Genomic DNA, 24,955 nt, shown 5'->3' with positions numbered 1-24,955 from the left:
AGAGGCTCATTCCTACCAAAGTACCTGATGATGGGGGCACGGGTCCCCAACACATGCCCATTTGTAATCTGGCAGATAGCAGCGGTCTGGGAGCAGGTGGTCTCCCGGGTTATTCGTAGAGCACCATGGACAAACTCACTAACCCTACAATGGTTGCAGGGGTTCTACCAAATCCAATCAGTCTTAGATATCTCCAAATGGCACGAAGGGGGATGCTCGACAGCTGGGGATTTATATGCTTATGGGACCTTTTTGACATCTGATGAAGCGATGGAATGGTATTAAATTCCCGAAGGGCATTTTCTACAATATACAACAATATTACACACAGTTCGCGAAATATGGCCCGCCTTCCCAGACGAGCCGCCAGAGTTGCACACGCTAGCGCTGCTGCTTAATCTGGGGTCTACTAGAGGCCTAATCTTCCGCATCTATAAGGACCTTAAGGAAGACCGCACCGTTGAGAGTTCTCTGAGTTCTCTGAGGACTTGACAGTTCCACTTACAAAAGGGGAGTGGAAAAAAGCATTCGCACAGGTGCGGGAGGCAGACAGCAACGTCAGGTTCAAACTTATTCAGTTCCACTACCTACATCTAACTTCCCTGACACCCCAGAGACTAGCTCATTTTAACCCAGAACGGCCCTCACATTGCTCCTAATGTGGCACAGACCCTGTAAACTTACTGCACATGACTCAGACATGTATCCGACTACAAAGGTACTGGCGCCAGGTAATGCAGATCATTCTCACTATCACAGCTGTTGAAATAGAAGCGACCATCAAACACTGTCCACTGGGGGTACTCCCGACACCAAAAAAGGGAACACGTATACGATACACATTTGCACTCCTAGGCCTAATTTTAGCAAAACGGCGCATTGCTATACACTGACTCAAACCCTCCCCCTAAAACTAGACAAAGGGCTGTCAAACATGCAAGAATGGGGTGTAGTGGAAGAAGGCTGTCTAAAAGCAGTACGCTCGGATGAGAATGCAGAACAAGAACTTGAGGACTGGGCACACATGTTGGAAGGGCCTCAAGGACCAGACACCCAATTAGAATCTGATCCAGATGAAACACAAATAACACAATCCAACCCCCCTATGCCACGTACAGAGACTGTGGACAGCCCTGTCACCCACACGTAGTGTAGCCAGACATTGATCAGTAGAGGGGGGATCCTCACTACTCAACAAATAGTCCTCAAGTAGCAGGCGGATACCCAGCCCCACAAATGAACAACATATCTGGTAATCTTGTTTTTAGAGAAATACTGTCACCAGTCACTGCAGCGAGATGTTGTTCATTTGTTTTCTCTTTTATATTGTTCTTTCTTTTGTAACGCCTGCATTCGGATTGTAATGAACAATCCTGCACACAAATGGTGCCTGGGTGAGTAAACCTTGCTAATGGTCCTATGGGCAGATTATGAGAATTGTAAAAAATGCTAATTATTGTGATCAATAAGGCAGTACTATAGTAAAAATACTATAAAAACATGCACTTTACACATAAACGTATACATAAACACTAGGGTGGGCGTATCTTGCCTTGCTCTTTGTAGTGTAATCATAGTCCACAAAAATTCAGCAAGATTATGTGGAATTAAGCAAGAAGAGTAAATCTGCATTTTGCGCTAAAATGTTCCCTCGCATTCAAAATGGATCCTTGGGTGCATTTTGCACTAAGAAATAGCGCTAAATGCAACACAACGTGAATAGCGAGTGCAAGCACTTGTGGTAGGATTTTCCCCCCAACTAACTCTTAGCATTTAGCGCTAGGTTTTATAGCAAAATGCAGTCTTGTGTTGAAAATGGACGCGAGGATGCATTTTGCACTAAGAAAATAGTGCTGAATAAAACAAAGAATAAACAGCAATCACTCACACTCCCTAAATGTGTTCTCGCAGTAGGATTTTTTACCCCAAATTACTCTTAATTATGCAAACGTAATGGCATCGTCATTAATTCCCTGTTAAAGAGTATTGTGGCAATACCGAAATCACTCGGATTACTCTGGCGTAATTGAAATTTCGCCCAAGCCTAATAAACACTTTATTATAACATACAAACATTGTTTATACTTCACAACGCTATAGCACATGCATTTCACTCACGTTTTATGTATATTCGCATGCTGTTGCAAAACTAAAAAAAATAACATAATAACATTTAACAGTGCACGTTGTGCTTCTTTTAGAAGAATGTATGGCAACACGCATAAGGAGTGTCTTTTTCCATGAATGCCTTCATATTGAAGTCTCCATAAAAACATGAAAAGTCTTGTGCAAGCTTCTTCACTAATTATTTCTCAGTGTGCTGGCGCGTGAAGTGCTCTATAGCTGTTTACATATGTGGTGCAAACGCAGGAATGGTTCACGTCATCGATGCGGTTATAAGAACGGATACCCTCTGGGCAGGATTAAAAAAGTCCACAGCAATGAGGAGAATAAAGGAACATAATACATTTATAGGGAAATATGCTAACATCCACAACATAATATGCTCATGAGCATAGAAGCACAATTCTCATCCAACCGGTACTCTTACACATATGCATTTTTGTCTATAGCGGCGTAAAATATATCAGGCATTTTTTAAGTAGAGTAAATGGATAATAGAGCAGATCTTAGTCAAAACGATATATTCCATTATAATGTATTATTCTTCCTTGTTGCCTCTCTGCCCCCTCAAAAGCACACCCTTTACAGCAGAAATCTTGCGTCTAAAAAGCGGGAGAAAGTATGTCTTTAATTATGCCTATTTCACACTGCGGCTGAAATGCTTAAAAGGTTTTTAAGCTCTCTAGAGAGGTGCTTGCATCACTAATTACGGATTAAATGCAGTGCTAGGCCTTTTATAGAATATCGAGTACTAAGGTCTTTTACCCACGCAGCGCTAAACTGCCTTAATGCTGTGAAAGCTTTTTGGGGCCGGACAGGCCAGCTGATGTGCACGTAACCGGATATACTGAAGACGTCACGCCGCTTGCGTGTGGGTGCTCTCACTTCGGGGGCTGAGGGAATGGATATACAGTGAGAAGTTCATAGGTTACACATTCAGACTGGTGAACAGCTGCCGGCTAAGAAGAGTCAAATTGTGTAAACGTCACTAGTGTCAGCCATTTTCGCTTTGATGCAGGACCCTTCTGCACCAGTTTCTAACCAACATTATGGTTGACTGGTGGTAATATAATACGTGCGTGGGTCAGTCCATGCAAATGCAGTTTTTTCATGGTAGTCAATGAGAAAGTTCCAACAAAACTGGAAACTGGAAGCAGGAACTGGAGCAAAATTTCTGGAACCAATATAAAAGTGCCTAATATCAGCACTGTAGTGAGCCATCTGACCACTGCAATAAAATGTATCCACTTCAGCCTCCCAGCCCGGGCGAAGACCGGAGGCTACAAATAAAGGGAGCGACAAATGCTCGAGGTTGTCGTCATCACCCACTACCACTGTGTTGCGTGTTCAGTTATATCGTCTCTATAGGCAACTGTACATCAACCCATTTCGCCCCCACGATAGCTCCTCTAATTCCACCCACCCAGGGCACAAGTCCTAAAAAAAGAAGTGGGGGGGACGCTGTCACCGGAAGTGACGTCATGACAGGAAGTGACATCACGAAAGGTGGCTTGCACCATCGGGCTCATTGCCTCCCCTCGCTCCCACCTTAGATGCGATTGCATCTGAGAAGTCAGCGCGCGTGAACAGAATGCTGTGAGCTCCGATCTCGGCCCAGAGAGGCCAAAGAGTGAAGTCCAGCTGTTTGGCAGGGGGCAAGCCGTCCACCCGGTAAAATAAGTGGGGGGACGCCGTCCACCCGCGTGGTACCCCGACTCGAGCCCTGCACCCACCACCTTGGCGCCGAAATGGGATTGAGCCCACGACGTGCCTGGCCGCTGCGAAGAAGGCGGGACGAAGAAAAGGAGAGGAGACGGCAGTGCGCCTCACTGGTGCGGCTGAAAGTGGATCCATGCTTTGGGGCGGCTGTAAAGCGGCGCCGCGGCCCACCAGTGCACAGCGAGGGAGGTGAGGAGGCCGCAAGTTTGAAGGACTGCGGGCGCTCGTCAACGGAGGCTGCGTAGAGGGAGGTGGCACGACTGATCCTCGATGTACCACGACACGGCCACATCACCCCCCACCTAAGAAACCTGCACTGGCTCCCTGTCAACAAGAGGATATCCTTCAAGCTCCTCATCCATGCACACAAGGCACCCCACAAGACCGGCCCAGCCTACCTCAACAGACGGCTCTCCTTCTACACCTCTAACCGCCACCTACTCTCCGCCGACCTCTCACTCGCCACCGTCCCACGCAACCGAAGAATAACCACCGGTGGGAGATCCTTCTCCCACCTCGCCGCCAAGACATGGAACACCCTCTCAATGAGCCTACGACAGACCCAAGACCGTCTGACCTTCAGGAGGACACTAAAGACCTGGCTGTTCGATCAGTAGCGCGCCCCCACCTCCCCCCCCCCCAGCGTCTTGAGACCCTCGCAGGTATGTAGTGCGCTTAACAAATGACTGATTCATTGATTGATTGGCATGAAGGAGGAAAAGCGGCTGCGGAGCTGCACAGCACCTCAGGAGAAAGTGTGAGGCCAGTGGACCCTGGAGACACTACCAGGGTACTCAGCGGTCTGAAAGGACTGCGAGCGATCATGCGCAGAAGAGGAAGAGTGCCAGGCAAAGAAGCATGTGGGGCCCAGAGAGAGGAACAGAAACCAAAGAGTGCAAAATGCCCCAGAACTGGAAAGGGGGCTAGCTGAGCACGAGGATATACACATATTCAAAAAGAAAAGTGAAGGGGTGAACAAACACAGAACGCCACATAGCAAGGAGGACTGGGAGCAACAGCCACATCCAACAACCACACCCAGGGCACGACAGTCAGCACACAAGGGAGGTGTGAAACAGCAATAACCATTGGCAAAACCAGAAAGTCCAATGCCTACTTTGAAAGGGAGGCAGGCAAAGACAGCACACGGCACCCAAAGAACAAGACACCACATACAAAAGGATGTCAGTGCAGGCGGGAGATGGAGCAAGCACTGCAGGTGGGGGAGGGGTAGAACATCACTCACACCCCACCCTGGCTGCATTACCCCCGTTCAGTCAGCTGGTGGACCCTGCAACGGCGGCACCCCGGTGGAGGAAATAGTTTGGTCGCTTACTTTCAAGCGGCAAAGGAAGTGGATGGGGCAGTCAAGCGATCGACGATGCTCCATATGGGAGGCGATGAACGTAACAAATTATTTCAGGACCTGCCCAAAACCGGAGACCGAAAGGATTATGAGGCAGCCGTAGCTGCGCTCAACCGCTACTTCGACCCGCAACTGAACCCCGATTTCGAGCACTTCTAACTGCGTCAGGCGAAGCAGCAGGAAGGCGAGACAGTAGATATGTTCTTTGCCTGGCTCAGGAGACTTGCGAGTTCCTACACAGGAATAGATAAGCAACCAGAAATAAGAGCCCAGCTCATACAGGGATGCAGATCACCCAACCTGAGGAAACTTATGCAACAACCCAGTATCTCCCTGTATGAGGTACTAAACCTAGGATGTTCGCATGAGCTAGCGGATGTCAGAGCGGGGGAGATGGAGTCGGCGGTAGCACGAAGGTCACCAGATACCCACCACGCACACCCAGTGGCGGTCAAGGAAGAACGCATTTCTCATGAGAAAAGCGAATGCGCGGGCGGCCGCGCATGCGCATTTGGATGGGAGAAGTCGGCGCAAAATAGAAGAGGGAGCCCCGGGACGCCGCGGACCAGGTAAGTGCCTTTAATTTACTTTTAATGTTGTTGTTACCTGAAATTAGGTATGTAGAAGAGGGCGGGAGGGAGGCGGCCGGCGCGTAGTGGGGCTACGCGAAGTGTGTGAGTGGGTGTAGCATCATGCCCACTTCACGTAGCTTCGCGTAGTCCCACTACGCATACTACGCCCAGGGTTAATCTTAACTCTGGCTACCACCAGTTGGTGTTAGACGAGGCCAGCTGTTATATCACAATGTTTTCCACCCACGTGGGGCTACGCATGTTCAAACGACTGAGCTTCGGAGTGTCCTCAGCAACGGAAGTTTTCCAGGACGCAATTCGTGTAGCCCTGTCGGGATTGATCGGGGTTTTCAACATCAGTGACGACGTATTGCTATACTCACAGACGCTGGAAGAACATCACGAGAGGCTGCGGGCAACATTGAAAAGGATGGCGGAACAAGGCTTAACCCTCCATAAAGACATGTGTAAGTTCTACTCAACAGAGGTGGAATTCTTTGGATACAAGTTTTGGAAAGAAAGCCTCCAGGTGGACCCCGCTAAAGTAGAGGCAATCCGGCCGGTGGCCATTCCTCAAAATCCGACGGAGATGAGAAGTTTTTTTGGGGTGACGAACTATTGCGGCAGATTCAGTCTGAATCTGGCGACCATTGTGGAGCCGCTGAAGGCCCTCACAAGGAAGGGCGTCAAGTGGGTTTGGACAAGTGCAGCGGACCAGGCATTTCAGGAAGTAAAAGGAGCACTCCTAAAAGGGGCAACGTGGGATACTTCAAACCAGGAAGTCCCACAGAGCTCATAGTCAATGCCAGCCCAGTGGGGGTAGGAGCGGTACTGCTCCAACAAACGGACCAGCACGAGTGTGTGCCCATCACATACGCCAGCAAAGCACTAATTGCTGGCGAGACCTGGTATGCTCAAGTGGAAAGAGAGTATATATTAAAGTGGTCCCAGTGTATTAGTGGTTTTCACATGGAAAGGGAAAAAATAAACACATCAAAAACTTGACAAACAAAAGTATCAAAATGAGAGAAAGTACATTAATGTTCGACCAATGCTATTTAATCACATTGGGGATATGCATTTTATGCAGAGAACAAATCGTGAGAAAAACCTAACAAGGTACACAATTCGCCCCCCCCCCACCCCCCTCCTCCTCTCTGGGCACCATTCATGCGAATTGTGTACCTTGTTAGGTTTTTCTTACGACCTAACCTAGGTACACAATTCGCATGAATGGTGACCAGAGAGGAGGGGGGGCGAATTGTGTACCTTGTTAGGTTTTTCTTACGATTTCTTCTCTGCATAAAATGCATATCCCCAATGTGATTAAATAACATTGGTCTAACATTAATGTACTTTCTCTCATTTTGATACTTTTGTTTGTCAAGTTTTTGATGTGTTTATTTCTTCCCCTTCCATGTGAAAACCACTAATACACTGGGACCACTTTAATATATACCGTCTAGGACCCAGGTCCCAGTGACTCCGGGTTTACCCTTTTCCTGTAACTCCAAGTGGAAAGAGAGGCACTAGTGATCAGGTGGGCTTGCCAACACTTTGAAGATATCTATACGGACACAAGTTCAGAGTGGTCACAGACCACAAGCTGTTAGTACAACAGTTTGGAGGAACAGCGAGGAGTGGGCCCCTGAGGATCGAACAGTGGGCCTTACAACTCCAACATTATGATTTTGAGATTATATAACGGCCAGGAGTTATCAATCCGGCGGACTATCTGCCGCGGCATCCGGTGGCAGCTGATCCTCAAGGGCAGAAGGAAGTCGATGGAGGAGCTGAGGGCTTTGTAAAACTTATAACAGAACTTGCATATCACTGTGCGCTGTCACTGGAAGAACTGGTGGATGCCACCAAGGAAGATGGCTGTTTGCCAGATGTCAAAGAGGCCCTGAGAGGACACAGCTGGAGAAACTTCCTAGAAGGAGTCAGAAGACTGACAAATGAAGAAAGAAAGACAGGAACCTGTCTGTGGTGGTGCCGGGACGAGCTGAGCGAGAATGATGATGGTCTGGTGTTAAGAGTAACACAGATAGTAATGCCCCAGAAACTGTGGTGAAGGACGGTTGAGTTAGTGCACCAAGGTCACCAAAGAATAGCCAAATCCAAGGCCCAACTGAGAACCATGGTATGGTTCCCGGGTGTTGACAGAATGATCAAGGAAATAGTGAGAGGGTGCCACTCATGTCTCATAACGGGAGGTAAACCGCCCATGCATACGATTATAACAGAAGAAGCCAGCACCCGGCCATGGACAGCAATGAGCATGGACTTTGGCAGGTTCCCTGATGAGCGCACCTCGGTGGTGATGATGGACCAATACTCAAAGATCCTGATGGTCGAAGTGGTGCGGTCTACAGCATTTGAGCACATCAAGCCAGTCATGGGAAAAACATTTGCTATGTTACAGCTGCCAGAAGAAATTCAAACGGACAATGGGCCGCCATTCCAGGGAGAGGAGTTCAGAGAGCTCTTGCACCACCGCAACATCAGGCGCAGAAAAGTGACTCCTCAGTGGCCGCAGGCTAATAGGGAGGTTGAACGTTTCATGCGGACCCTCAATCAAACACTGGGAATTGGGATGGAACAGCAAGTGGAGATGGAGGGGTGTCTACACCAATTCCTAAGGGCGTACCGGCAGGCGCCTCACAGCACCACAGGGTGCTCGCTAAGCAAGCTCATGATGCGATGGGTGGTGAGAGATGTGGTGCCGGTGAGCAACCAGTGGATACCAGGGACTGTGAACACTGATGTAACTCAAGCCAAGAGAAGAATGAACAATGAGACAGCCAACCATTGACGGAGAACACAAAGTGTGAGTCTGGAAGTGGGAAACCGTGTGGTGGTGAAGAACTGTCATCCTGGAATAAAGTTGAAGACACCATTTGAACGTAACATTTGGACTGTCGTCGGTGTGAGAGGAACCATGATCACAGCCAGGAGAGGGAGATGGCAACTGGCGAGAAATGTTTTGTGGTTTAAGAAGGTACGGTCTCTGGAAGGAGGGGTGGAAGGTGAAGGCTCAAGAGTAGTGCGTGAGGAACCTGGGATAGAGACCAGATATGTGTAGATAACTCTACGCCCGAGAAGAAATGGAAAGGGCATCTATGGAAGCTGACGAGGAGAGAGAGCAAGAGGGAGAAGCGGGAGAAGGTGAGAGAAGGAGCGAAGGGGTGTCACAGCGCGGACACCCTTATCGGCTAAGAGAAAACCATCAACCAAGCCAGATACTGAGAGCCTATGTATGCTAAATATGAAGGCTGAAAAGTGGACTATTTAATTATTCTGTTCGTCAATGTTTCACATATTCTTTATTAAAGGTTAGGAGGGATGTAGTGAGCCATCCGGTGACTGTAACAAAATGTATCCACTTCAGCCTTCCGGCTCAATAAAGGGAGCCACAACTGTTCGAGGTTGTCGTCATCACCCACTACCACTGTGTTGTGTGTCCAGTTATTTCCTCTCCGTAGGCCCCGTACATCACCCCATTTTCCCCCATGATAGCTCCCCTAATTCTTACCAAAACACAAGCACCATGTATGCTTTCTTGTTCCTGGTTTCTAATCCCGGCTTTAGCACCTGACCCAAACATTTTGGAATTGGAAAATCACTAATTTCCAATATGCCTACAACTGAACATTTTTGTCATTTAATATAATTATGCGGGCCCACATAGTGTGCGTGCTTTTTTCTTGTCCCATCACAGCCCACAAGGCCATTAAAAAAAACACATTGGCCCTGTCAAGCTGGACCTTTTGGCAGTGCCAGATTGGCAGACCACCTGAAATTTCAGCCCAATACTGTAACCCACTGCCAATTCCAGCCTGGGTTACAAGATGGCGTAACACCACTTTGGCTGCTTAAACAGTAGAGTTCGCTACCAGTGAAGGTTGAGGGTGGGGGGGTGCAACTTAGTGACGCAGTTACCATCGGTAGGAACATTTACAATGGTCAATCGTAGAGTGTATGTATCAGTTTATATATACATTATGCATTTTTAACATATTTAAACCTGACCTTGCCTCCTAGCACATTCAACAGCTGTGGTGATGGGGACCAAGGGGAGCCAGGACAACAAACTGAGCTGGGGCATGGCTCCTATATGGCCCCTGTCTAGAGAAACAGCTGACAGGTGGCGTTGGTTCGTCACCAGGGGGCGCTCCCTCATGCCTCAGGTCAGTTATGCTTCTCCCGTTCTAGGCTCTCTTTTCGTTCACGGCCAAAGGCGCGTCCATCGCTTCACGCCGCAGCGTTCTTCACTCTTAGCCTTTTAATCCACTCCACAGGCTTTCTGGTGTACCTCTCATCACAATTTTGAAGGATTATCAGTGTTTTCAAAGAACGACTGCCCGCCATACGGTACCTTTCCTCCCAGGCTCCCTCATGCGAGGAAAACAATCCAAGGAGCAGGCCGCATAATGTTGCCAAAGCGCTCTAATAGGATTACATTCTATTTAGGCACCGTTTAGCCCCACTGATAGTGCGTCAGCCACTTATCTGGTTCACTGCAGATGGCCTCGTTTCAATCCTGGTACTTCGCATCTGCAGAACAGGAATGATTCATTTTCGCTTTATTCTTTAATGTGATATACACCGTATTTCTCTGATTGTGCTTAAAGTTTGGAAGTAAAAAGTAGTTTGAAAATGTGCTATACATTATGTTTATAAACGATTGCTGAAAAAGCAACAGTAAAAGGGATGCAGCGCGAGCATGCGATTGAGTTGAAGTGGGCTTACTCTAAATTTATCTAAATGGAATCTATGACAAGAATCTGGTCTGTAAACTCCAGAGCCCGTATTATTTATGGTACAAAACTGCAGCAGTGTGTGCGTTGCAAACCTTTAACTCGATGAGCTGAGATCAGACAGGGTCAATGCATCTAATTATAGCCAGGGCCACTGGAATTATGCAGGAGGAGAGGGCTAAATTATGTGGCAAGGTTAAGTAAATTATGCAGCAAAAAAGCAAATTATGCGTCATAATGTGGCACATTTTGTAGAAGTATTACTTCATTATTTATGGGCATTGGTTGCACCTCGTAAGTACCAAAATATAGCAATAAGCAACAGAAAGCTGACCAGTCCAACTTTGCAAAGGGCCTTACATTGTGCAGCAACACATGCTGCTGGATTTTAAGTAACTTTTGAACCGTTTGATCTAGAAACAACACTTTATTTTGTCAAAATCTGCAGATTATGCAGTAAATGATGGGTTATGTGGCAAATGCGGCAAATCTATAATTGTGCGTAAATCGTCGCAGCCGAACAATCGCATAATTCCAGTGGCCAAGATTATAGCTAATGCATTGCCCCAAGCACAGCCCTGAATACGTGCCAGCTCTGGGTACAGTACATTTGTGAAAGGCGGACCAGAAACTCTATAATGAAAAGTTGTGCTGGTTCAGCACAGAGCAGACAGACGTCTTTGAGTCTGAGGTGCTTAAGTTAATACAGAATTTCTTCCAACAAATGCATGAAATGCAGGCAGCACAAGTTGGAAATAGTGAGCAGGGATAGACTCTGTTTCCGACTTGTGCTGTTTAAAGTTCAAGTGCAACTTAGAGAATTTCTGAGTTGTATTTACGAACTTTGGACTCCCAAAAGCAAAAAAATAGGTGTCATAGTCTGCACTGAGCCAGCACAGCTTTTCATGATACGGCCACTGCGGTTTGAAGCCGCCATTCTACCTTTCACAGTGGAGACTTTAATGGCAGACACAGGTTCCAATATTGACAGGTGCAGTGAGTGACTGGAGGGGAATATCTACAGAGTCCACAAGACACATTTTTTTTATTTTTTTTTTTTAAAACCTTTATTAAATTTACGCATGATACACAGCTGTCAGCCTACAACCCAGAGGGCCGGCCGCTATGACATCCAACGTTGCATGTATCACACAGTACCAGTCCTCACGGTAGTCTTTCAGGTAGAAACATTAAACATTATGGCTTGTACGTGGTTAAGGATAAAGAAGACTAGCATTGAAGGTTTAGTTTTTAAATTTTGATGAAACAAAACGAACAACATAAAACACAATCACATGGCAATAGTCGAATACTGGGAGTCAAAGGGAAGGGTGGTAGGTTCTGGGTAGCATACAATGATAAGCATACGATTCGAGAGGGGGGGTAGCGAGGAGATCAGTATTATACACAATTGCTAGCATTGACCCGAAACGCCAACTAAGGGGACAATAAGTTGTCGATAGTGTAGTCTTGTGGGGGAGTGCACAGGTTGCCACGATACGAGTTCCATTGGGACCATATTCTACCCCATTTCTTAGGTCGGCCCCTAGCCACATAGACCATCTTCTCTCTGATCATATACCAGTCCATGTTCTCCCTCCAGGCCGCTACGGTAGGTGGTCTATGGGAACCCCAGAGTTGCGCAATGTCCCTCTTGGCCACCATGTTACCAAGAGTTGCCCAAAAAGTCTGGGCCGTGTTATAGTCCGTGGGTTCCCAGACATTGAGAAGACATCTTCTGACCTCGGGCAGGAGGGAGACCCCGGTGACTCTTTCCATGATCGCATGCACTCTGGACCAGAAAGCAGCCACAGCCGGACACTCCCAAATAATATGCAGAAAAGTTCCACTCATTCCACAGCCGCGCTTACATAGCCCATCAAGAGAGTAACCCATTCGCACCAGACGCGGACCCGTTACATATACACGGTGGAGGATCTTCAGCTGGACAAATCGGAGACGAGCGGGTATGGCCACCTCCTTAGGGGAGGAGACGGCCATTTGCCAATCCTCGTCATCCAGTTCAAGGCCATCTGCGGTCCACGAGGCTCTGAGGCGCCCAAGCAAGTCAGCCCTGTTGTTAATGATGTTCTTGTAGAGCAGCGATATGCTACTGTCAGGCACATAGCTATCAAGGATGCGGTCCTCTAGAGGCGAGGAGTCAGGAATCTCAGTCCCCGGGGGGAAAACTGAGAGCAATGCGTGTCGCACTTGAATATACCTGAAGTATTCCCTATCATCAAGCTCATATTCCAGCGTAAGCGCCTCAAAAGTCTTAACGCTTCCCTTGGACCAGAGATCCTCCACTCTACTGATACCGATCATATCCCATTTATCGAATCCTTTCGTTCTCCACAAATCGCCCAATCGATCAGAATCATACAGCGGGGTCACACGAGTCAACCTACCACTCCATCCCGTAGCTGCATTTGCATCTCGGCACACTCGCACAGCAATTTTCGTAGGGCCAGTCAGGGCACCCAGTGGCTTCTTGGAATACAGCGCCCTGCTAAAATTCCCGCCCGGCAAGAGATGCTTATCCATTGCAAAAGCAGGAGTATGGCCAGGGGCGTAAGTCACATGGTTGACAGCGCTAAGCTGCGAGGCCCAGTAATAGCGTCTGATATCAGGGAGGGCAATGCCACCGTCATACCACGGCAAGGTGAGCTTGGGTAAGGAGATACGAGCATGCCCATCCCAAATCAGCCGCCTCTGAAGGCCTTCGACTTCACAGAAATACGCCGAAGGTATAGGGTCATAAAAATTCTGAAGTGCATAAAGAAATCTGGGAAGCGACATCATCTTAAACAGAGCCGCACGTCCCAATGGGGAGAGGGAAAGTTGTCGCCACCGTAAAACATCAAGTTTAAGCCTCTGGAGAGGGGCCTGAAGGTTGCGTTCATAACGGACATCGGAGTTTAGCGAGACATAAATCCCCAAGTATCGAAAACCAGACTCAGCCACCTGAATTGGAAATCTACGGGGCAGCGGGGGGAGATCTCCAGCCAAAACGTAGACGCATGACTTTGACCAGTTGATGACGAGCCCCGAGTTCTTACCGAAAGAGGTGAGAACATCGAAAAGCACATTCAGAGACTTTCGGGGGGAGGTGAGGTACAGAAGAATGTCATCAGCGTACAGCGAGACACGATCTTCAAAGTCAGGGGACCACCGGATGCCCCTTATGGAGGGCTCCCAGCGAAGCCATTCAGCCAATGGTTCTAAAGCGAGGGCAAATAGCAACGGCGACAGTGGACAGCCCTGGCGGGTGCCACGTCCGAGTGCGAAAGTACCAGAGACCCTGCCATTCACTAACACCTGGGCTAGCGGTCGTTCATAAAGGAGCTGCACCCAGGTGATGAATTGAGAGCCGAACCCGAACTTAGCGAGAGCCGCTCGGAGATACGGCCATTCTATCGTATCAAAGGCCATAGTACGATCAAGGGAAGCCAAAATGGCCGACTCCGTAAGAGTCCCAGCTCTCGCGAGAACTCCGTGGAGTCTCCTGAGATTAAGGGCGGTATTTCGGTGCGGGATGAAACCGGATTGATCCGGATGGATCAGGTCTCCAACCACCTTAACCAGTCGATTAGCAACCAATTTAGCTAGAATCTTGGGTTCAGCATTTAGCAGTGAAATGGGCCGGTACGAAGCACACCGATCGCGCGGCTTACCTTCCTTGTGAATGACAACGATGGTGGCCAAAGGCTGATCAGTAGGAAGGACACCATTATCGAGAGCATCGAGAAACATATCCCTCAAATAAGGCGCCATTTTGTCAGGCCGTAGTTTGTACAGCTCAATGGGTAATCCATTGGGCCCCATGGCCTTGCCCGACCGAAGCGCGCGGATGGCACCGGCGATCTCATCCACTGTAATGGAAGCGTCCATCAAGGATCTAGCCTCATCAGAGAGGCAGGGTAACGCGATATCACGTAACAGCAGGCGGGAATCACACTCATCCCTGTCGCTCACCGAGGCATAGACCGTCTGGAAGTGGTCCATGAAACAATCAACAATTCCAATAGGGTCAGACACACAATCCCCAGACGACCTCTCAATCACCGGCACCACTCGATTTGCTCTCTCTTTCTTGTCCTTTATTTTAACCGGACAAGGGAAACCCAAAAGGATTAGAGCTAGGGTCCTTGGGCAGTAAGCTATTGTACAGAACAGAGGACCCTAGTGATTAAGGATCAAGCGAATAATAGACATATACTGAATAGTATATATGACCTCTGTCCAGCCGGACAGGTATTTATTTTTCAATTTTTTGGTTATATTTATGAATATAGCACTTATACAAAAGTGGGCACAGCCTGTGACCCACAGAGGACAAGACAAAACAGGTGACAAAACAATTATGTAAAAACGCACAAAAGCGGTCTGTACTATTATTCACTTTTACAGACTAGGATTCATTCATAGCAACCCATTGTTTTACACAATTCGTAAGTTCAAACAAACATATGGTGCAGTAGAGTCGACGACGTTTCGATGCAGTTAGAGAATACATGCATCATCATCAGGACAAAAAGTAATATGTCGTGTTTGTCTTTAGAGTTATTTTTCAAGTTACATTACCCCTATGGCAATTTACATAACGTTGAAACCACATTTAGAAAGGGAGAAAAGATGGGGGAAAAAACATAAACAAAAGAATATTCATTAAAACTTGACTAGGCATGTATACATTTTCAATTCAAAGAACCTACAGTGGAATTCTTAGTGCTGTGGTGAGGTAGTGCGGAGTAATGACTGGTTGTGGCACATGCTTGTGACCATACAACAAAGAGACCGTGACAGTGTCCAGTGTATTCCGGGATTTGAAAAAGCGGCGCAGTGAAAATAAAAGTGTAAGTTTCAACTTCGGCGCGTTAAGTTCTGGTGCATGCAATTAGCAGCGTATTTAAATGTTTCCTGACGGACTGCGCAGTGAGGATGGCAAGTGTTTTTAACATGCAGCGCAGTGTATTGAACTAAATTCAGGGTTAACGATAGGCGGTGAAGGTGACCATTTGAATCCCCATTGGAGTCAGAGTATCTATAGAATGAGAAAGCCTTTATCCCCTACAATATCACTGCCCAAGAGAAGAATGCCATATCCACTCTAAAGCATAACCAAACATTGGTCATAAAACCAGCCGATAAAGGCGGAGGAATTGTTATTCAGGAAATCGAGCAATACAAACAAGAAATTTTACGCCAACTTGGCAATCATGAACATTACTGCAAATTGCCACGCAATCCTACTCTTGAAATACAGAAAATGATAACTGCAGTTACTAATGAAGGCTTGGAAGCTGGTTTTCTATCCAAAAAAGAATTTGACTTCCTTAATATAAAAGCCCCGAGAATTCCAGTAATATACTGCCTCCCAAAAGTTCATAAAAATTCGGAACAACCACCAGGACGGCCTATAGTTTCTGGTTGTGGCTCGATCCTGGAACCATTAGGACATTACATTGATCATTTTATTAAGCCTTTTGTTCCCACTACTACCTGCTATATCAGGGACACAATGTCAATGATCAACCTCATTGAGGAGCACCCATTTGATCCCACATCCAGCACCATGTGCACGCTGGATGTGGAATCTCTTTATACCAACATCCCTCAATTTGAGTCCCTCCGCGTGATCGAGACTATTCTAGACACGCGTCCGAGACCCCACAATGTTCCATCTAATTTTATTCTTCAGCTCTTAGAGATATGCCTAACCAAAAATTTCTTCCTTTTTGAGGGACAATTCTATGGGCAAGTCCGCGGGACATCTATGGGGGCTATTTTTGCCCCCAACTTGGCTATTCTGTATATGGACCACATTGAGAATCACACCATCCTGGATGCATCGAACCCCTTCCACAGTGGCATTGCCCTGTGGAAGAGGTATATTGATGACATCTTTATGATCTGGACAGATTCAGAGACTTCCCTAAACCAATTTACCCACTGGCTTAACAATAACAGTGGAGGACTTAAATACACCATGTCTACCAGTAAAGAGTCATTGCCTTTTTTGGATATCGAAATAATACACTCTGAAGGACGACTAATAACAAGTCTCCACCGTAAACCCACAGAAAGGAACACCTTACTAAACTACACAAGTCACCACCCCCGTGCCCTCAAAGATTCACTGCCCTATTCACAGTTCCTCCGTATACGGAGGAATTGCTACTACAAACAGGACTATTTTGCAGAAGCCAAAACACTGAGCCAAAAATTGAGACACCGAGGCTACCCACGCAAACTGGTACGCCGCTCATTAAAAAGAGCATGGTACTGTCCCAGGGAGATACTATTAGAACCCCGCATTAAAAAAAACCAGGAAAGAATTACCTGTGTGACCACATTCTCGCCCTCATCTAATGCTATCAAAAAAAGTGTTCTAAAACATTGGCCAGTTCTAAATGCCGGTATTCTTAACCTGGAACGACCGTTGTTTGCTTTCAAGAGGGCTAAAAACATAAAAGATCACCTGGTTTGTGCTTCACTCCCTCAATCTGATACAAGAAATACTATAAATGATATGTGGAATTTACCTACCTTGAAGGGGCATGCCAAATGTGGTCAATGTGTCTCTTGTGACTCAACTATAGAAGGCAAAACTTTCTCCTATGGTACAATCAAATATGAGAGACATCACTTTACAAACTGCAATTCACATAATGTAGTGTATGCAATTCTATGTCCATGTATGATGATATATATAGGACAGACCAGCCAGAAGATCAAGCTGCGGATGGGACAACATAGAAGCCGAATCCGATGTCAAACTGCAAATGCACCATGGGTAGAACACTTTATGGACAAAGGGCACTCAGAGAATGACTTTACGTGGACTGTAATCACACAGGTCAAGGCCCCTCCAAGAGGAGCAGACATTTCGCAAATTTTAAACAAAGAAGAGTTGCATTGGATCCTGAGAACAGACAGTATACGAAAGGGACTCAACAGAGTTGAGGATTGGACCTCCTTGCTATGAAGCAATTCTGTGCAGTTTCCCTAATGAACAGTTATTTGTTTAAATATGTTGCACTTCTAGATTGTATATTATGAAATGCCCTGAATTGGTCACTGAGCACTTCACTTCACTTAGGTTGTTTCACAATTGATCGCTCTAAGATGGCCGCCGCTGCCATTGTACTTCCGCGTTTTAATGCCTCTCTAACTATGTAGGTCGCCTCCCCCTGCCCAGCTGTGACCATCAACAGAACCCCACTGCTATGAAACATCTCGCAATAAACGCCTTATTGATGGATTACCCCAGTTTACAGATTGTAGATTATGATATCCCCTGAATAGTTCACTGAGCACTCCACCACACTTGGGTTGTTTCACATTCACCACTGTAAGATGGCCGCCTTAGCCACTGCACTTCCGCGTCAAGTCCTTCCTTGAATATAACTACCAGTTTCCTCCCTCTTCCCGGCAGCGATCACCGCCAGAACCCCACCGCCCGGCTATCATGCACAACTGAATTGTGAGTATCGCTCCAGCAATCTCCACATTCCAGCCAAGGCTGGCCCCGACCGTCTAGCTCATGTACACCCCTTTCCTCCCTAGGATTTTTATTATGGATTATTGGACCGCCGCTAGAACGAGCATCAATCCACCATTCTAAGTAAGTTCCGGATTGGTAATCAGCCGCCCCTCTCTGCCCGTAACATTTTCGACTAATTTCAGTATTTCTCACCCGTAGTTTCCCGCATTATTCCTCTTATGGGCGATGCTGTTGTGAGTATGCAGGTTTGCTTTCCTTGCGCACTACTCGCGCCTTTAACGCGGACTTAACCTAACGGGTATTTTACGATTCTCCACAGATGCATTTCTGTACTGATTCCCCCTGGATTGCAATAACGAAATTATGCTTCCATGAGGTAAATTAAGAAACTCTAGACCGCCCCCCCTTTCTATAGATACTCTGACTCCAATGGGGATTCAAATGGTCACCTTCACCGCCTATCGTTAACCCTGAATTTAGTTCAATACACTGCGCTGCATGTTAAAAACACTTGCCATCCTCACTGCGCAGTCCGTCAGGAAACATTTAAATACGCTGCTAATTGCATGCACCAGAACTTAACGCGCCGAAGTTGAAACTTACACTTTTATTTTCACTGCGCCGCTTTTTCAAATCCCGGAATACACTGGACACTGTCACGGTCTCTTTGTTGTATGGTCACAAGCATGTGCCACAACCAGTCATTACTCCGCACTACCTCACCACAGCACTAAGAATTCCACTGTAGGTTCTTTGAATTGAAAATGTATACATGCCTAGTCAAGTTTTAATGAATATTCTTTTGTTTATGTTTTTTCCCCCATCTTTTCTCCCTTTCTAAATGTGGTTTCAACGTTATGTAAATTGCCATAGGGGTAATGTAACTTGAAAAATAACTCTAAAGACAAACACGACATATTACTTTTTGTCCTGATGATGATGCATGTATTCTCTAACTGCATCGAAACGTCGTCGACTCTACTGCACCATATGTTTGTTTGAACTTACGAATTGTGTAAAACAATGGGTTGCTATGAATGAATCCTAGTCTGTAAAAGTGAATAATAGTACAGACCGCTTTTGTGCGTTTTTACATAATTGTTTTGTCACCTGTTTTGTCTTGTCCTCTGTGGGTCACAGGCTGTGCCCACTTTTGTATAAGTGCTATATTCATAAATATAACCAAAAAATTGAAAAATAAATACCTGTCCGGCTGGACAGAGGTCATATATACTATTCAGTATATGTCTATTATTCGCTTGATCCTTAATCACTAGGGTCCTCTGTTCTGTACAATAGCTCTCTTTCTTGTCCAGCCACGCAATAAGTTTACCCGCCTTATCACCCACATCATAGAGTCTACCCTGCTGCTCTCTGCACATACCTTAAGCAGCATCGGTAACCAGGGCCCTATAGTCGGCCTGTTTCAAAGCCAGGGAGTGAAGAGTAGCAGGGGTATCGTTCCCACCCAGGGCGCCCTCGAGCACAACTATCTCATCTTCAAGGCGCGTCAGCTCTTCATTCCAGGCCTTTTTAGCAGTGGCAATCGATGACAGTGAACAACCCCGAATTACGGTCTTGAAAGCTTCCCACAGTGAGACAGAAGAGGAAACAGACCCCACATTTTCATCAAAGTAGCAATCAATAGCCTTGACCAGCTCGGAACGTGTCTTGGGATTTCTCAAATGCCAGGGATTAATAGGAGCAACTCTCCCTGCACTACCCGCCCCAACAGCAACACTTAGCCACAAGGGAGAGTGATCAGAAATACCCCTCGGGAGGTGACGAACTTCTCGCACTGATGAAGATTGGGCCGACGGCAATAAGAAGTAGTCAATTCTGGAAAGACTACCGTGGGCCCCAGAGTGGAAAGTGTATTGTAATTGCACAGGATGTAGCATCCTCCAACTATCCACCAACCCAAAAGTGTCCAGGAGCTCGGAGAGCCACCTCTGGGAGTTCGGTAAGGCCCTGGGCGGGTAGCGATCAGAATCGCCCGAGACCACAGAATTAAAATCCCCCCCAAGAAGAAGGAGACCATCAGGAAGCTCTAGCAAAAGCCGCCCAAGGTCGGCATAGGTAGTGGCTTGTAGAGCCGGGGGGACATATAAGTTAACTATAGAGAGCCTTTTGCCCTCCCAACTCCCCGAAATTGCAACATATCGACCCCTGTCATCGAGCGCTACATCGTCTATTTCAAGGGCCAGGGAGGACCGGATCAGAATGTCCACCCCTCTAGAGCCAGAAGTGAAACCAGCATGTGCCACCAGCTTGTAGCCATGCCTATTCATTGCCTGGCAAGCATTCCACATCAAATGGGTCTCTTGCAACAATACAACATCAGGGGAATGGCGTCTAAGGAACTGAGAGACAACACCACGTTTTATCTTATCCCCCAACCTGTTAACGTTCCAGGACAGCAACCTCAACTCACCACCCCCCATCCCGGAAATGGACCATTGCCCTCCCCCCTCGATACCCAGCAACAGAAGGATAAAAGCAACGTGCACAGTGCCATGTGAAAGTAACAAACACAAAAACGATAACAGTAACAGTCTCCCCAACCCCTCCCTCCAACGACCCCCGGCTTCAACACCCCCCACCGTGCACCCCTGCGTACGACTCGAAAGCCACCCCAACATGCAGTGTGCCTGTCGCCCCTTCATAACTACACTACACAAAGAACCCAGGAGGAGGAAGAAGAGTCCCCTTACACCCGAACCACCCTCGGGCTCAACCCAAACAATAGTGTGACAAATGGCATAACTCAGCTGATAAGCAAGTAAAAGAAACCGGACGTCAGGAACCACAATGTCACTCCTGATCTGAAGTGCCCCCCTCTGCTCCACCGGGGCGCCCGTTCAGATCGTCTCGTTTAGGCAGTGAATCAAGCCAGTCACTGGCGCAGTCTGGTCGATCAAAGAAAAAGGTCTGCTCCTCGTGCTCGATGCGCAGTCGAGCCGGAAATAACATAGCATACTTAAATCCAAGATCTCGTAGTCGCCTCTTCACTCCCTGAAACCCCATCCTTTGTCGCTGGACCTGCGGGGTAAAGTCTGGGTAGATGTAGACCGTGTAGTTGTCAATATTCAAGGGGCCCCGACCTCGAGAGGCTTGCAGGATAGCGTCTCTATCACGAAAGTGAAAAAGCCGAGCGATGATGGGCCTCGGGGGGGCCCCCGGTTGAATCTTCCCACCCGGGAAGCGGTATGCACGTTCAACAGCGAAGAATTTGCTGAGTCCAGCGGGGGCCAGATGGTTGAGGATCAGATCTTCGACAAGCAGGTCGAATGTGGTGCTCTCGGGTTTTTCCGGCACTCCCACCAAGCGTATGTTGTTACGCCGGGCCCTATTTTCATGCTCGTCCAGTCTTCGTGCGACGCTCTCAGATTGCCAATCTCCGACTGCGCGTCCGCCACATCCGTGATAAGACTAGAGGTCTTCAAATCCAAGGCCTTGACCCTCTCATTAGTTTTGGCAAGGTCCGCTCTAATGAGTGTAACGTCGACCGCCACAGTATCAATCTTGGAGGCCAGGGCTTCATATTGTTGTCCCATATCCGCTTTCATCCCCGTAATGGCACTCATCAGGTCCTGGAGAGAAACCTCGGAAGGCTCAGCAGAGTCCGTCTTGGGGTCAGCAAGAGTGCGGCCGGTACCACCGGGGGAACCCTTCGGTTGCGTGTACCGATCCATGACATTGGTCTGAGTGAGTCCCCCGCGGACCGGCGTCTTGGTCTTGCGCTTCTCGGACTCAGGTTTGGAGGCCATATTGGGCTCAGTGCCCCAAAGGGGCCTTCTGGACCTGGTGAAAATGGCCGACGCCCGCGGGATACCAAGTCCAAATTTTAGGGCCAAAACAGGAAAATGCAGCTTGAGCAATAGGCCGAGGAAGTAGGGATGTGGCCGGACACCACAGTAGGTAAAGTTGCACCGCCGTGGGAGACGATCTGCTTGTAGCGCAATCACTCGAGGGTCCGGGGAGAAACCGAAACTGAAAGTGACAATCAGGCCGACTAGGGAGACGTCCCTCCGGCCGCTGTTGTTGAATTACTCCCCGGCCTAATGAAGCAGCCAAGTCCCCGGTCTCGCTCGGGGTGGGCCCAGATAGTTGAAGTCGACGTAGAATCTGCTCCCGACGTCAAAATTCAATTTCTGAAAGGATATCAGGATCAGCGAGAGTAGATCTTCAAAATCCCATCAATAGAACCAGGATATTATAAGGATATTTGCAAGAGGGCGGCGCGGGTCTCGGGAGCCCTCTGCTCACGCGACCATCTAGGACGCCCGCGTAGCTCCTCCCCCCACAAGACACATTTTTATTTCTTCCAAGCGCATCCTTGGGCCGGGGGTGCACTGACTGTGTGCCCCTACTTTGTGCCATATAGTCACTCTGTCCCCTCACAGTTTCTTTGTCTCTGCACCCATGTTTATTAAATGGCACAGGCATAGAAGCAAAACATTTTCTTATTTGTATGGGCCCATGTCCCCATGCAAATATATTATTATATTACAATTATAATTGGATTTATATAGTGCTTACTACCGCTGACGTGGCACTGAAGCGCTTTATGATGAGTAGCACACTGCTCTGGAACCCAACATTAGTGGTTAATCTAGTGGTTATTAAAATGAATCATGTTCTCCAAAGCAAATTTTCATGCATTTACTCAAGTTACTTTGGGATATATTAAAACCAGATAGGTGTAGTCATTAGTGGGAGTGTGTGGTCTCAGGTGAATAGTTGGTGAAATAGATAGGCAGGTGGAGGGGGGTGTGGCTGGAAGCTTCAGCATGGCGGACATTTAGGCGCACGAGCTCCGTCCCGGTCAGGCAGAAATCCTGCATGTCTCTGCACAACGGCGAGGAGCTAACCCGCCCATGGGGACATATTAAAAATACTAAAGTCCTGCAACAGACCTAAAGGGAGGTAAACAGCGATTCTGAGCCGGATGGGACAGACAGAATTGAGCAACAGGACTGTCGAGGCCAACGGACCCTATAGGTTGGAAAGAGCGAAAGCAGCAGTCCGGGTGATGCCTTAGGGCCCTGTGCTGTGGAGGACCTCACTACATCAAATCAGGGTGGAATCTTTCCAGAATCCATGTCTGGGGCACGGACGAGTGCAACAAGAGCGATGCTACTTGGAAGGCAATAAGACAATTGGGTCCTGGTATTAGGGTCTGTCCCCAGGAGACTTCTCCCCATTGTAGCGTTAGACCCAGCGAGACCAGAGGGGCTAAATAGCTGAATTAAAGACTGTCCCTTGGTGCGTGACGAAGACAAAGGCCCCAGGATTTGATAGAAAGCCCCCATGCCCCGAGTGGATCCCGGATAGGTCCACAGGCCTGCCTAAAGCACACACTGAAGACACAGCCCCTCCAACGCCAGGCGATCGAGATTCCCAATCAAACCAGGGAAACAGGGCTCTGTGAAATTGGGATCGCATTCACAGCAGACGGGAATACCTCAGGCCTGCGACTAGCTGCCATCAATGCTGAGGACTGGCATCCTGAGGGGAAATCGAGAAGGCCTGCAAATAAAACCGGAGTCCCCAGAAGCCCTAGGGAGTAGTGGAGGAGAACACGTTGATAGAGGGGACAAAGTGCTGAGGGATGAGCAGGAGGCCGGGGCGCCACTATCTAGGCACACGCACAGCAGAAGAAGAGGCTGCACCCAAAGACCTACATCAGAAGGCCTCGTAGGCCATAGCGAGGCCTACCTGGACCCACTTGAAAGATTATTTTGTGTCTAGGGACACTGGTGTCTGAGAGCTGCGCTGAGAAGTGGAGAGACACAATCTGGCCTCACTTAAGGAGAATAACCCCTCCTCTGAGAACATAACCGGTTGAATGTGAGGAGAAAAGTACAACTGGGGCTCACAACGTGGGGAGAGTAATTAAAGCCGCAAGGGTGAACAGGGGGAAAAGGAGCTACCCACAAGACAACATGAAGCTTCATACCTGGTAACCTAAGTAAGAGCAGCCATTTGAAAGACTGGAAGACCTTGTGCCATAGGCTCCCAAAATTATTGTGCCATGCCAAAACAAAAGGGCAAATCAGGGGTAACTCAACCTTCCACGAGAGAGCCATATCCGGTGCCCCCTGAGGACGGCAACAGGACCCCATAACGCCAGATTCAGAGCTGCACTTACATCTCGACAAAGTACTTGCTGCCGTAGCAGATACTAAGGCGACACTCCAACAAGATATAGGAGCAGTGTCAGTAGGACTGGGACTATTACAAGCTGAACACCAGAAGCTGGGTGATAAGGTCAAGAAAGTGGAGACTGCTGTGGAGGAGATTATTACAGAACTCACAGACAAGGAGAGGCGCGCCTGAATGATGTTGCGAGCAGAGTGACTGAACTTGAACGCAGGACTGAGGATGCAGAGCGGAGGAACAGAAGAAATAATATTAGAATAGTAGGCATTCCAGAGGGAACAGAGGGCACGGATATGACAGTGTTTCTAGAAAATGCTCCTGACTCCCTCTCTAAGTTCTTTGCCATAGAAAGAGCCCATCCAATCCCGGGACGGCCTCCTGCACCGGGAAAACCTCAGAGAGCAGTGTTAGCCAAACTACTGCATTATAAGGACAGGTGATCTAATTTTAGGAGGCAATTGAAATTGTGTAGTTGACCTAGCCATAGATAGATCCAGGCCACCGTTGAAGGGTACGACGGCGGCAACAACGGCTAAGGACCTCAGAGATTGGATGACTAGATGGAAGCTGTTGGGTATTTGGCGCCTACAAAATGACTAACTGAGAGAATACTTCTATTATTCGCCTCTCTATGGTCTTCATACAAGACTAGGGGCCATATGTTTCATCAACCTGAATTGCGATTCTGAAATAGCGATTTTTTAGAAATCGCTATTTCAGAATCGCAAATTGGGATGTATGT

The 24,955-nt window shown here is 47.7% G+C and overlaps 1 protein-coding gene across 2 annotated transcripts in view; it reads right to left on the bottom strand.

The window, feature by feature from the left end:
• The window catches only part of FRMPD1 (FERM and PDZ domain containing 1), a 1,188,014-nt gene that overhangs the window by 987,392 nt on the left and 175,667 nt on the right, over window positions 1-24,955 (bottom strand). The gene's annotated exons all lie outside the window — the stretch shown is intronic.

The sequence above is a fragment of the Lissotriton helveticus genome, chromosome 2_1, assembly GCF_964261635.1.
Source record: "Lissotriton helveticus chromosome 2_1, aLisHel1.1, whole genome shotgun sequence".
Lineage (NCBI taxonomy): Eukaryota > Metazoa > Chordata > Amphibia > Caudata > Salamandridae > Lissotriton > Lissotriton helveticus.
This window is presented reverse-complemented; position numbering and strand designations above follow the sequence as displayed.